The sequence below is a fragment of the Macrotis lagotis genome, chromosome 6 (genome assembly GCF_037893015.1).
Source record: "Macrotis lagotis isolate mMagLag1 chromosome 6, bilby.v1.9.chrom.fasta, whole genome shotgun sequence".
In the NCBI taxonomy this organism is placed as follows: Eukaryota; Metazoa; Chordata; class Mammalia; order Peramelemorphia; family Peramelidae; genus Macrotis; species Macrotis lagotis.
This window is the reverse complement of record NC_133663.1, coordinates 159,353,763-159,368,763: the sequence shown is the minus strand read 5'-3', so window position 1 is coordinate 159,368,763 and position 15,001 is coordinate 159,353,763.

Sequence of the window (15,001 nt, the reverse complement as noted above, 5' to 3'; positions counted from 1 at the left end):
GTTACTCTCGGCACTTGCTGCCTGGATAGACTCCAGGATAGAGTAAAGCCATCATTACTTATCAGGCCATTTGGGAGTCCTTGCAAGCTATCGTTATTAGTGCTGTCCATTTTGGTGGTTCTTCAGCCCATAATTGAAATAAACGAGGCATGCCGTTGTTACATTACATTTCTGATTTCCTCATGAGAGGATGAAAACAGATGAATGTGGAATGGCTTGCTCAGAGCTCCTTAAATGCCTAACCATAAGTTACTCTGCAGGGGGGGGAAAGTAGGCAGAATCTGCATTTCCTTATATTCTCAATTAATTCAGTCTAAAAGTATCACTCTTATTCAGCAGCAGTTAAAATAGGCTGTGATGAGAGCATGACAATTTTCAGCTAAACTAGAGGATAATTAGAAATGCCCTGTAGCAAGCAAGTCGGTGCTTCAATTTATTTGCTGTTTATTACCAAGTCCCTGCCCCTTGGGTGTAATGACTGTAAAGCAGCACCTGCAACTTCCCCGGGTTTGATTTAGTGCGGTAATGGTGCTCAGAGAGTAGATTAAGCTGGAATGTGATCAAACCTTATTTGCAATCCGATTATACAAACTGCTCCTTGCACTGACCAGATTGAAGTAATTTCCCTATAGAAACGTTACACTCACTTTGGTGTAAAAATGATTAACATTTGCTGACTGTAGGTCAGCCTTTCACTTCCAGTGTAATCCTTTATCAGGCAATGTGCCCATCTTTTTTCTTATGTTTGTCACATCCATGGACTGCTCGGTATTTAACCAATGCAAATCATCAAGACCCAATTTGGAAAAATTCTAAGTCACCTCGCAGATTTTTTTTGATGATGAATGATTACAATAAATAAGTACCCCCCCCCTCAATAAACAGATTAATCATATGGGTTATCCCCCCCTCCACCCACACTCCATGTTGATTGTCCAATGTTATTGACTTGCTTAATGGTCTAATGGAGAACTCTTAAGGACCACCAAAGAAATTTCCATATTCTCTTGCAAAAGAAGATTGAGGTACTTAAAAGCAAGTAGTCCACAATCATTGCAAGAACCTTATATGCTTATGATTTATAGGCACCTGCATGAATCATTGAGCCATCCGGTATTTCTTTCAAAAAGTGTTCAAATGCTGACTGTCACTACCAATACTTTCTCTCTTAAATAATTACTGATATAAGACTTTTGGGTTCCCGATAGTTTCTCGTCTGTCTCTCTCTGTGTCTGTCTCTATCTCTGTATCTCTCTCTTTAAAAAAAAAAATGTTTAAATGCTGACTACTAATCCTTTCTCTCTTAAATAATCATTGACATAAGACTTTTGGTTTTCCGATAGTAGTTTCTCTCTCTCTCTCTCTCTCTCTCTCTCTCTCTCTCTCTCTCTCTCTCTCTCTCTCTCGCTCTCTCTCTCTCTCTCTCAGGGTTTCTGGATGTACAAACAGTTTCTTCTACAATTAGCCCCGGTAATGAAATGCAACCAAAGACGCGCTCAACACTGAAAGCATATACTTGGCTCCCCACATATTTTTGTGACAATCAAAGAAATATTTGAGTCTGAAATTCATTATCATAGCCTCACTCCAATACCCGCAATAACATGTTTTGTTGTACAACATATTTAAGCTGATTTTCTTCAGACATTTTAAGCTTAACCCTTTGAAGGCTATGAGCATAATATAAATATCTTCCCAGGCTTTGACTGGAGAAATTGAAAAATGCCAGGGCATTGCAGGTTAATTGTCTGGGGTTGGGGGGTGGGGGAGGGAGGGGGATGCATTTCTAAATGGTTTTAAAAAGATGCAGCAGCACTGAGTAAAAAAAGAGGCAGATCTAGGAAAATTCCTGATCTATGGCTTTTTTGAGGAGGGGAGGGAGGGTGAAATCCAAATGCTATCAATTACAAAAGAAGAGCACAGGTGCAGATTTAAAGGATGGGCTTCCTTTTGTGTGTCCTTCCTGATATAAAATGCCTTTTAGATTTCTCAAGGTCAGGAAGATACAGGGGAACAAAACCCATGTCATTTTCTATCATGTGGCTGTTCTTATTTAGAGCTGACAGTACATACAATACATAGGAAATGACATCAGGTATTTACAGGACTCAGTTCCTGCTTCAGTTACAAGGTCTGTACCTTCTTCCTTCTGTCCTTTCCAGAGCTCAGAAGGCATTTGGGAAGTAAAATGTATAGTTACTCAGGGCAGAACTTGACCTATCCCAATTGATGGGTCTTTGTGTGTGTGTGTGTGTGTTTGTGTGTGTGTGTGTGTGTGTGTGTGTGTGTGTATTTTCTAATAATGAATCACTAAAAGGCTTTTATATAAAAAGCTAAGAAAATGTCACCTTATTATATCAACAACCTATGTGTTTCCCTATAGTTTATAAAGGAATTGTTCTATTATAAAATGTGAGAAAGAACATGGTTTAATTAAAATAAAGTTAAAATGAAACAAACACTTCATGATTGAAAATAATTCTGCCTATTATAGTTTTTAAGAAAAAAATTTCTCAGTCCATTTCTTTTTGTATTTTGATAAATTTGATCCTTAGTATTTTCATCATCACATAAAACCCTATATGTACAGATACCTCCTGCAGCATGATCCCCCCCCCCCCCCCAGGAAGTCAAAGATTTTGGTCATTTACAAGTCATTACTATTATTTGGTATCTGAATTTTAAGTCAATGTAAACTTAGTTCTATGGCAAGAAACATGGTAGAACAGCCTCTGACCACTGACACAATAAAATTTTTATTTTTTTCCAGGAAAAAAGGGACCTTTAGGTTGGGGAGAGGACCATGAACTTCTGTGCCAGTCAGCATCTAATGTTATTCTCTAATTTTGATTTTTAGTCTGTCTTTCCTTTTAAGTAGAATGTGATTTTTGGGCAATATCCTGGCATGAAAAGAAAGCTGATAATCACAGGTATCCTGGCATGGAACAGCCAGCACCAGAGCAAAGGTAAACAAAAATACTTCAAAACAAGTGGAGTAAGCAAACAAAAGCTAATATATACAATCTAATTTCCAACTCTTTTTCTTTTAAAATTCTCTTCCCTCACACCTGGTTCCTATCAAATCTACATTTAATGATTGCCATGACTTTTTTTTTAGGGAGATATTAGCATTTGTACTATTTCCTTAGCTAAAGAGATCTCTTCAGGAAAATGATAATATGTATCAATGCTCATTCTGGAAAAACCATCATTCATATCTCCTTCCTAAAAACCCTCAGTTGCTCAAATACTACATGAATATTTTTTGTAGATTTATTGATTTATTTGTCAATTACCTGACTGTCAGAGAGAAAGTAAAGGATTTGATAAGGTATTAAATTTTTCTCAAATGTGGTAACACTGAAGATGCCCAACTAGCCTGGCTCCATGGGCAGAAATGAAGTATTTTTCATTAAATGGAGTGTAGGGTTTGTTTCTACTACAATGACACATCCCTAAGGGTCTTTTGGTTCAGGTTAAATGTTTTCCAAAGTGAACTTACTAGCTAATTTTGTAATACCACATTAAAAATAAATGGCATGTGTGTCTTTCCCCACTAATAAGATCTTGTAGTCAAATATTACAAAAGTCATTGTTTTGGGACAGCATATATGAATAATTTCAAACAGCCTAGGGTCTGCTACAGTATGCTCAACATGATTAGTTTGTATGCTATTTGAAATGTTGTACCTATCCTCACCAGGAGAACATTTTCTGCAATCAAACTAAATATTCACACACACACACACACACACACACACACACACACACACACACACACACACACACACAAACATTTTCCATTTTAAGGTTTACTTATATTGATGCTTTATCAATTCTTGGACCTCTTTGACCTTTTTGCCTTCTGTGATTGTTTCAAATTAGTATGGACTGCCTCTGTGCTCTTAACACTCCAGGATAATCACAAAGGAACATTCAATAGTAATTTCTCTCACTGTTTGAAATATGGCTTCAATCTGTGCATCTGTGTTGACAGGGCATCTGAGGGAATGGATTGGTCTTACTTTGAACATAAACTTTCGATTAGGTCTCTTATAAAGTCTGAAGAGAACACTGAATCCATACTGGGAGTTGCTCCAATAAAGTGCTTTGGCCTCTATCTCATTTTTTGAGCTCCTGTCTCTCCTGTGACAGCCAATATGTGAACAATAACAAAATTTATAAAACATTCTGCACATAAATAGCAAGTATAATTTTCCCCCCTTGATAACCCAGGGCTGGCTCATAATTTTTCATGGCTGGTCCAGATTCTTCACTTGAGAAAAAGCAGCACCAAGGAGCAGGGGCAGATTTTAGGGAGTGAAACCTTACTGATCTCCTTTAGTTTTTTGTAGGGGCATAATATGATGTAGCTAGGTGTGTCATGCCAGCATATCCAACAAGGCTCATAGAGAATGATATGAAAGAACAAAGAAAAGTAGAGTTGATGAATAAATATTTGGATGTTGGAGTATTAAAAGAAGGTAAGATCTGGTTCAAAGTGAGTCTGATTTGACTTGACATGCATTATGTAGCCTTTCTCACATTCTTTTAACAATACATTTAGCCTAATTAAAGAAAATACAGTCACCCAAAGAAGGATAAAAACCATGTTTTCTTTTTATCATTGGACATGAGAATTCTTCCAAACAAGTATCATGGGTGTTTTCTTATTTCCCAGTACCACAGAAAATATGGTAATAAGGTCTCCAGGATAATGCATAATTAAATGCAGGTGACCCCAAACCTCTGCAATTCTGTTTACCTGCCTCAGAATGGAAGAGTTTTTAGGAATGACTTCAAAAACTTAACTTCTCCATCAGAAAGCTTGGTTTTCCCCTGAGGTTTTCAGTGTGGTTTTTCTCTCAACCACAGTTGTAGATTTTGTTTTGCTTGCTGCACATTTAAATCTCTATGGTACATAGGCATGCTTGTGTGTGTGTGTGTGTATACATATATATATATATGTATATCCCTAATTTTGGTTATTACTATGAAATTTCTGTTGCAGTTGCATTCTCATCCTGTAACTGAGCTTTTGACAATTCTCTGAAAAGTGATTACCCTGTGTTAGTGACCCCAACCTGTATTTCTGAACAGAAATTTGACCCTTTCTTGTGATTGTACATAATGGATTAAAAAGGACAATGGTATACATATTGAGTGGCAAATTTCCTCTGGAGGTTTTAAGATACCTTAGTAATGCTTTTATTAGTTGGGAAACTGAGGTGGTTTTTAAAAGCCAATTTGGAGATCAAATCTAAAGTGTTTATTCTGATTTTTCTCTTTGTTTTAAAATTCCCTTTTTAGTAAGCAGGAAATCTTGGAAGTTTCTGGTTTTGTAAATAATGAGATCATTTAGCAAAGCAGGACAAAACGCAATCTTTGAGGTGAAGTGAGAGGCATCAAATAATGTAGCAGAAAGAGTATTTGACTTAAAATTTCGGGACTGAATTCATAATCAACAGAGAGCTATCTCTTTTGGAATATGTCTTGCATACAGCTTTATGGGGCTATTTATCAGGAAGAGTCACAATAATGGCAAACACTAAGCTTTTTATTTTAAATTAGATTTTTGTGATTTGATACTAATGGGATTGAAAGCACAAGTCTCAGCTAGGTACCCTGCAACAGCAGGCACAATCCAGGCATCCTTTCACTGGGCAACAGCTCTTCCAGTTTAGTGCCCTTTCTCCTTAGTTCTCATCTCTGTTTTTTCATCCTTGATGGCGTTTCTGAAACATGAACTTGTCATGCTCCCAAATAAATTACTTTTCCCCTCCTGCCGATGGTGAGGCTCTGGAGTATTTAGAGAAGAGATGTGGGTCAGGCTATGAAAACTCTGTTGTTAATATCTCTGAGATTATAGCAAGAACAGAGATAGATACTGGAAGTTTCCTCTGGTCACCAAACCCAAGGGAAATTCTATAGCTGCGGTTTGAGGTGAGCGATCAAGGCACAGGTTCATGGATCTAGAAATAAAATGTACTTCAATGGTCATTCTGGTCTGAACCCTTCATTTTTAAAATCAGGAAATAACAATAAAGATAATAGCTAATCTTTATATAGCCTTTCAAGGATTTCAAAGCATTTTACATGTTTTATCTCATCTGATCCTCACAACAACCCTCTGAAGTAGATACTATTATTATCTCTATTTAATGGATTAGAAAACTGAGACAGAGATTAAGTGATTTATCCTGGGTCACATAGCTATTAAGTGTCTGAGGTCCAATATACATTCAGGTCTTCCTGACTCCAACCCCAGCATTTTATGTACTGTGACTCATATTTACCTTGGCTAAGTGACTTGCATAAGGTCACTTAAGTGGAGGAGAAAAGATTACTCAGAGTACTCAAGTATTCTGTTTCCAATTTCGGTAGCCTCCACTGTACCATAATTCCTCATTTTGCTTGAAGGACAAATGCAATGAAAACCAGCCAACTGGTATCAGGCCATGCCGATTTGCAGAATAATTGAAAAAAATCTATGATCCTGCAAAAATTTCCATTCCTATTTCCATCCATGCCACTGCTCCTAATCAACAGACTATCAGGGCAGGCTGTAGCTCAATAGCTCCCTCACCAAGATAAATGAAGTCCCAAGAAAATGTATCCAAAAAGTAATAGAAAAGAAACCCATTTGGGGCCACCCTGACTTACTTGATGCTGTGGTGAAGTGATATGAAGCAAGCAACAATCAGACTCCTAACATTTTAACACCATGCTTTCCCTGATCATTTTTCACAAGACACACAAAATGAAGGGAGAAGTGCTGTTTGGGGTCCCAAAGAGTCAACTCTCAAATTACCTGCATCCACTGGCAGTTTCATTTGGCTGTTAAATGAATCTTGCAATAATTCTTCCTGAATATTATTTTCCCAATTATATTTTTCTCAAGTAAACATTGACAGTTTTTAATGATGGAAATGAAAGGAAGAGGAGAAGATGATCTAGAATAGAAGTTTTTGGTCTGGTGTCCATGAGCTTAAATTTTTTTTTTCAAAAAATGTAGTGCAGTATGATTGGTTTCCTTTGTAATCCTATTAAGCATTTATTAATATTATTACAAGAAGAGGTTTGGAGGTTTCACCAGATTGTTAAAGGGCTCTCTCTCTGTCTCTCTGTCTCTCTGTCTGTCTGTCTGTCTGTCTGTCTGTCTCTCTCTCTCTCTCTCTCTCTCTCTCTGTCTGTGTCTCTGTGTGTCTCTCTCTGTCTCTCTCTCTCTGTCTCTCTGTCTCTGTCTCTGTCTCTGTCTCTGTCTCTCTCTCTCTCTCTCTCTGTCTCTCTCTCTGTCTCTCTCACACACAGACACACAGAGTTAAGTATCCCTAGGAGCTTAATTTAAATTTAAAAAAAATTAGTCTGGATAGCTTAGTGAATTTATTGTAAAATGTGACTACAGTTAGTTTAGTTCACTCATTTGATAAATGGCAAGTCTGGAGTTGATTGAATCTCTCTGAGTTGCTCATAAGAGTCCCCAGAGAACTGAGTAACTTCTGTATTACTGTAGTGAAAAACTATGGTCAACAGAAGGTCAGATTGATTGACTGTCCATGTTCACAAGGATTTGATTTGATGTGATATGATTTTATTTGATCCGATTAAATTTCTCAAACACTAAGTGAATGTCCTTTATGTACAAGGAAAGAAGCAGCATGGTACAGTAGTATAAAGATAGGTTGACCTTAGAATCCAAGACCTGGGTTCAAGACCGATTTTTGACACATCTTAGTTGGGTAAGTCAATTACCCACTCAGGACTTTAATTTAAAAAAAAAGAAACAGTTTTTATCAATGCCTGAAAAGAAATAAACAGTTCAGCAGACCCAAATATTGCCCATTGCTAAGGTGTTTGATATTGTATACTCATAGTAACCCACTTTTGCATTTTAGGGAGGGCATATTTTTCCTAACTCTTCCCAAGAGTTAAACTTGGTCTCATTTGCAGTGCTATATGCCATGGTTTTCTTTCTTTCTTTTAAAAAAAGAATCATTTATATTGTTCTTCCTGGTTCTGCTTACTTCACTTTGTATCTGATCATCACGAGTTGCCACTTCTCTGAATTCACTAAAATTGTATTTTATTTGTTGATCTTCATCAATGAAGGAAGTTTCTAAACCAGAATTCTTTATACTGACTAAATCAGACAACAGGACCCTTCCCCCAATTCCTCCAAAAATTAAAAAAACAAAAAACAAAAAAAATGCTTCTTTTCCCACAAAGGACTTACAATCTAATATGGAGAAATATGTGGATATAAAAAAATAAACATGATCCAGTACAGAAGGTGCTAAGGGCAAAGGGGAGATAAGACAAATCTATGCAAAGAGATGGAAATCATGTTCATTTAAAGTAGGAACTTCTGACTGGAAGGCCATATCGGTCTGGGGTTGCCACAGGAGTCAAAATTCAGTAAATCTAGTAGCTCTTTAGGAGGCAATTAATTAAATGTTTGACTAAATATAGCCCATGAATGATTTATAAATATCCAAATGACCCCACCCTTGATCTAAAGGAATCAAGGAAGTTCAATAAGAAAGTCTTTGTGACCAAAGTCTACTACCTTCAATTAAAAAAAAAAAGTATCTTATGTACTACATAATATTGCCATCTCTAATATTTTATTTTCTCCTCAAGGATATGATTTCTCTCTCAACACATTCAATTTCGAGCAGTGTATAGCATGGAAACTATGTAAGGATTGTTAGACTGCCTTCTGTGGAGGGGTGGTAGGGAGCAAAGGAAGGGTAGGGGGGGAAAAGTGTAAAATTCAAAACCTTGCCAAAAAACAATAGATAGATAGAAACTATTGTTGTATATAATTGGAAAACAAATAAAATATTTTTAAAAATTTTAAAAATAAAAAGGAAGAAGAGAAAAAAAGCAAGAAAGCAAGCAAGAAAGCAAGAAAGCAAGCAAGCAAGCAAGCAAGAAAGAAAGAAAGAAAGAAAGAAAGAAAGAAAGAAAGAAAGAAGGAAAGAAAGAAAGTAAGAAAGTCTTTGTGTTGGCCTGCTGGGTGGTGCAGTGGATAAAGTACCAGTTCTGGGGTCAGAAGGATTTCAGTTCAAATTTGGCTTCAGACATTTAATAATTACCTAGCTGTGTGACCTTAGGCAAGTCACTTAACCCCATTAACCAGCAAAAAATAAAACACAAATAAGAAAGTCGTTGTGTTGCACCTGGAAGGATAAGAAAGATGTCACCAGGAAAAGATGCTATTGTTGTTAAGTAGTTTCAGTGTCTAAGTCTTTGAGACTCCATTTGAGAATTTCTTGGCAAAAATACTGGCTTGGTTTGTCATTTTCTTCTCCAGTCCATTTTACAGATAAGGAAACTGAGGTAAACTGCCTTAAGGGATTTGCCCAGGTCATACAGCTAGTATCTGAGGCTAGATTTGAACTTAAGTCCTCCTGACTCCAGGACCAGAACTCTGTCCACTGTACCACCTTACTGCCTTCAGGGAAAGATGTAGAAGGAATGACTGGCACAAGGAGGAGATCAGGAAATCACTGATAATCTAGTGTGACCAGAACTTACAGCAGGAGAAAGGGAGAATAATGAATGAATAGACCTCTAGAGCTGGAATCAAGAAATCCTAGTTTTCTATTCTAACTCAGATACTTATTAATTATTGTTTCAATTTTTCTAGGCTTCAGTTCATCATCTCTAAAATGTAAGACAGGCCTAGATGACCTCCAAATCCATGATGCTATGATAATGATGATGATGAAAATCTGTAAAGGTAAGTCACTGTCAGACTAGAAGTCCTTCAAATAATAACAACAATGATAGTACAATTATGATATTGTAGCTACTATGTGCAGTCATTGTGCTGTTATTATCTCACTTGACTCTTTTAAACACCTTGGGGAAATAAGTGCTAAAGAAACAGATACCAAAGATTGTAAATTTCTGGCATTTCATTAGAACTACAGTTATTCCTTCCACACTGCAGAAAGTTAGAGGCATGGTATCCCTATGATCTGGAAAATTCATGTAAAATATTTTGACCTTTCCTTCATACCAGAGAAGGAGTCTGAATTAATATGGTATTAAAAAATAAAATATGTTGCTATTATTCAATACTATGCATATATTTATGCATTTCTGAGTTTCTAAACTTTTTCTGTATTGTCTGTTGGCCTTCACATGAACTTCTGCAAAACTCCCTCCAAATTTCCATTTAATTTCTTACATTGAACCATGATATATTGAAACCACTGTGGGGAAAATTGTGATATTGAAGGGATAGTTGTACTCATGTCTTCCTGATTCCAAGTCCAGAACTTTAGTCCCTGTACTACCTTCAAAGATAGCCTTAGGGAGTTTAAATTTTATAAGCAATAGGAATCACTCAAGGTTTTGAGCAGGAAGTAACTTGATTAGACTGTGTATTAAAAAAGATCACTCAAACAACTGAAGAATGAACTGAAAAGTGGAGAGGCAAGAGATAGGGAGATCAGTTAGGAAACTTTTGCAATAGTTTAGACAAAAGGTAATGGGAACCAGAACTAAGGTGGTAGGGAGTAGAAAGGAGGAGAAGGTTGTAAGAGATTACACTTTACAAGACTTGATAATTGATTAGATACATGGTGGGTAAAAGAGGAAGATGCAAAGTTCAAAAAAAGTTCTCAAGGTTTGAAGCCTGAGTGACTGGAAGAATGCTTAATTCATCCATAAAATAAGGGAGTTAGAAGGAGAGATGGATTTTGGAGAGAAGATGATAAATTAATTCTTAGACACGCTGAATGCGTGGTGCTTAGGTGGAGATATCTGGAAGGCACTTCACTTAGAAAGTCAGGACTCGCCAGGGCTAGAGAACTAGATTTGGGTGTCTTCTATATAGAGATAGTGATTGAAATCCATGTTTGTGAAATTAGATGAGTCCTCACTCCTCTTTAAACATTTCTCTCCTTCTTTTGACCCCTTCTTTCACCATTCATGTACATAGTCCCATACTATTTAAGTCCTGCCACTCTAAATTCTCTAACTTGTCTTTTTCCTATGCTGAGTGGTAGCTAGTTCATCTGAACAAATTGGTAATTATGCATTAAATACCTAACTTGCTTTACAGTCACACATTTTTCCATTTATTATCTCACAAATTCTCCCAGTCATTCTGTGTGGTAAATAAGGCAAGCATTATAATGACCATTTTACAGGTGAGATTATTAAGATTTGGAGAGATGAACTGATTTGCTCAAGGTCACAAAAATAAGACATTTCACAGATAGAACTCAACACAAAGTTTCTGATTCCATGTCCAAGTAGGATCCTCTCTACTATACTATGCCACCTTTCTCTGCTTGCAGGATATTAGCAAATATTGATGAATTAATGTTCCTGGTAATAGCTTTGATTTTTTTTTTTAGGTTTTTGCAAGGCAATAGGGTTAAGTGGCTTGCCCAAGGCCACACAGCTAGGTAATTATTAAATGTCTGAGGCCGGATTTGAACTTGGGTACTCCCTGACTCCAGGGCCAGTGCTCTATTCACTGCGCCACCTAGCTGCCCCAATATCTTTGATTTTTAACATGAATGTAGTATGATATTATGATACAAGCATTAAATTTGGAATTAAAAGACCTGAGTTTGTACTCTGTCTCTGTTATTTACAAACCCTATGACCTTGGGTGATCACTTAACCTCTCTGTTCTCAATTTTAACATCTATAATAAGAGTAGATTATTCCAACAATATAAAGACAAGGATCATTATTAAAATGAACTCTATGTCACTGGGAAACAATGGTTTTGGAGAAGGGAAGATGAAATTTACTTCCTTTTGACAGAGAAAGGAAGACTACAGGGGCAGAATATTGAAGACATTGTCACAGAGGTGTTTGGGGATGTTTTTGCTTGAATTGTTTTTCTTTGTTACATGGGAGGGTATGATTTGAGTGAGGAAAGGGGAGTTATTTTTTTAGAAATGATACTAATGAAAAGCCAAAAAGCATTAACAAAATTTATTTATAAGCAAATCAAAATGTAAAGCAAGCAACCACACAAGTCTAAGTTCTATGACCATCATTAGCCTCTCAGCAAAAGAATACCCCAAGCTAAAAAGCTGATTCTCCATGGCAGAAATTCCAGGTGCTAGGCCAGGCTTAAATCACATCCCTTGGAGAACTGCATATTTGCATGAGGTTACTGCAATTCCATGAGCATGTGGGTCAGCCAGGTTTTCTCAGAAGATATGGTGATAAAAGTTTTTATTTAGAAGATACTACAGTCCAAGCGATACTATCCTCCAGACTTTCAGTGGGCTCACTTCTCTTTCTGATGTCTCAAAAAACTACCCTGAGGGAAAAATCGCTTTCTCACTCTCCTACCCTGGTCCTTGAGGAATGTTTTCATCTGTGCCTGCAAATTCTTCCTTCTTGATGGGGGCCAGAAGAAGAGAACCTCCTACTCTCATTCAAGGTGTGGGTGGCCAGGTAAGCTTCAGAGAAGAAGGCATGTGAGGCGTTTGTTAGGGCTCGCTCCCTTGTTGAGGCACGTTCCTTGGCTCTGACCTGCCTTCTCCTTTTGCCATCTTCAGCCATACAAGCTTCTAGCCAGGTTGTGTGTCTTGGGGTGGGGGGGATCCAGACACCGAGGCAGCAGCATCCCCCTGTTCCCTAGCCCTCTTCTCCAGAGTGAGCAATCTCATGTTCAACCCACCATCCCCATCCCAATAGGTATGATGATTCTCTCCAATGACCTTCTTCCTCTCTTCCCCATCTCACAAGTAAGACGAAAAACTTCTTCTATTAATGGGATAGGATAGGCATAAGTCATTTTAAAATCACTCTACACTTTCAGCTCATCTTTAAACTTCCAAGAAGAGATAAAGTTCCCTTTAGGCTCTTCACCATCAATGTATAAACATCCAGGCTAGGTAAAGGGCAGTCTATGATATGGGGTAGCATTTCCTATTAGTTATTTGGCTTCCCAGACAAATCACAAGACAGGATTTGGGAAAATAAAATGAAAATGGCTTGAATCAGAGTTCTGTCAGATGAATTTCAAAATTGAACCCACTAAGTGAACAAACAACCAAAATAACTTATGGTAATTTAAAATATAGACCCGTCAAAATCCCAATACCACCTATGAGATTGTAGTGTTTGAAATCAATCAAGCATGAAGAATAAATATTTCATTATGTTCTAGCTAAATAAAGCAATCATCTCATGATGAATTTAGAGAAGTCTAGGAAGACAAATTGAACTAATGCAGAGAGAAATGTGTAAAACTAGAAGGACAATTTACAGTGACTACAATAACAGAAAGGAAAGCAACAGTGAATGACTTCAAATGTCTGGTAAAATGCAGGGACCAAATACAACTTCAGAGAATAGTTCTGGATAGGGAATTTGTGGATGCTACTGAGAATTGAGGTAAATACTTTCAGACAAGGCCATTGGTTCCAGACATTGATTACCTGCTCTTATTTATTACAAGGGATTTTTTTTTTTGGATGATGAGCAGTCATTAGGAAATAACAATGATTTTTTTAAAAGAATCAATAAGTTAATATTTCAAAAAGTTGACATCTTACTAGTCTTCTTGACATCCACAGAATTCTAGATGTCAGAAGGGAAAGACCCATTTGATTTTTTAAAATCTGATTTTTTATTTTATTTTTTCTCAATAATAAGAAAACAAAAATTTTTAACATTTATTTTTTTTAAAATTTCAAGTTCCAAATTCTCTCCCTCTTTCCATCCCATCTCTCCTTCTTGAGAATGTAAGCAGTTTGATAATAGATTATAGATGTGCAAAACATTTCCATAATTTTCATGCTGCAAATGATAGCACAGTTCAAAAAACAAGGATAAAAAAGAAAGTTAAAAAAAGTTTGATTCAACCTCCATTCATATACCATCAATTCTTTCTCTGGAAGTGGAAAGCATTTTTCATTATAAATGCTTTGAATTATCTTGGATCATTGTATTGCTGGGAATAGTTGAGACATTCATAGTTGATCACTGTACAACATTGCTGTTAATATATACAATGGTCTCCTGTTTCTGTTCATTTCACTTTGCAGTGATTCATATAAGTCCTCCCAGATTTTTCTGAAATCATTCCTTTCATCATTTCTTACAGCAAACAATACTCCATCACATTCATATATCACAACTTGTTCAGTTATTCCCCAGTTAATGGATGTCTCCTTGATTTCCAATTCTTTACTAACGCCAAAAAAGCTGTGATAAATATTTTTGTATAAGTAGGACTTTTTCCTTTTAATTTTTAATCTCTCTGGAGTACAGACCTAATAGTGGCTTTGCTGAGCAAAAAAGGTATACACACTGTTTTAAAGTCCTTTGGGGCTTCAAATTGTTCTTCAGAATGGTTGGATCACTTCTCTACACCTCTAACAATGCATCAGTCTTACAATTTTTCCAAATCCTTGCCAATATTTGTCATTTTCCTTTTCTGTCATATTAGCCAATATGATAGGTATAAGGTGGCACCTCAGAGATAATTTAATTTTCATTTCTCTAATCTATGGTAATCCAGATCATTTTTTTCATTTGACTAGAGATAGCTTTGATTTCTTCTAAAAATTGCCTATTTTATATCCTTTAACTATTTATCAGTTGGGGGAATATCTCATATTCTTATAAATTCCATCTGATCATCCATTTCATTCTTTTTTTAAAAATCTTCAATTCAATGTAGCATAGACATGGGGGAAAAGATTCATAGCCTAGGTCACAACATAGTCAGAAGTTAAATCAATATCCTTTGACTTTAAATTCAGATTCTTTTCCTTATACTATCTTCTGTCTTTATTTCAGTTCCACCATATTTATAATGCCTCTTCCTCAGGATTTCTTAACTTCTTTGCGTCCTGTTCCTTTTTGACAATCTGTGAAAATTTATGAACCTTTTCTCTGAAAAATGTCATTAAATATATAAAATAAAATATATAGAATGACAAAAAGAAACCAATTTAGAAATGTTGCTATCAAATTAAAAAAAAACAAATTTACAAATTTCAAAGTG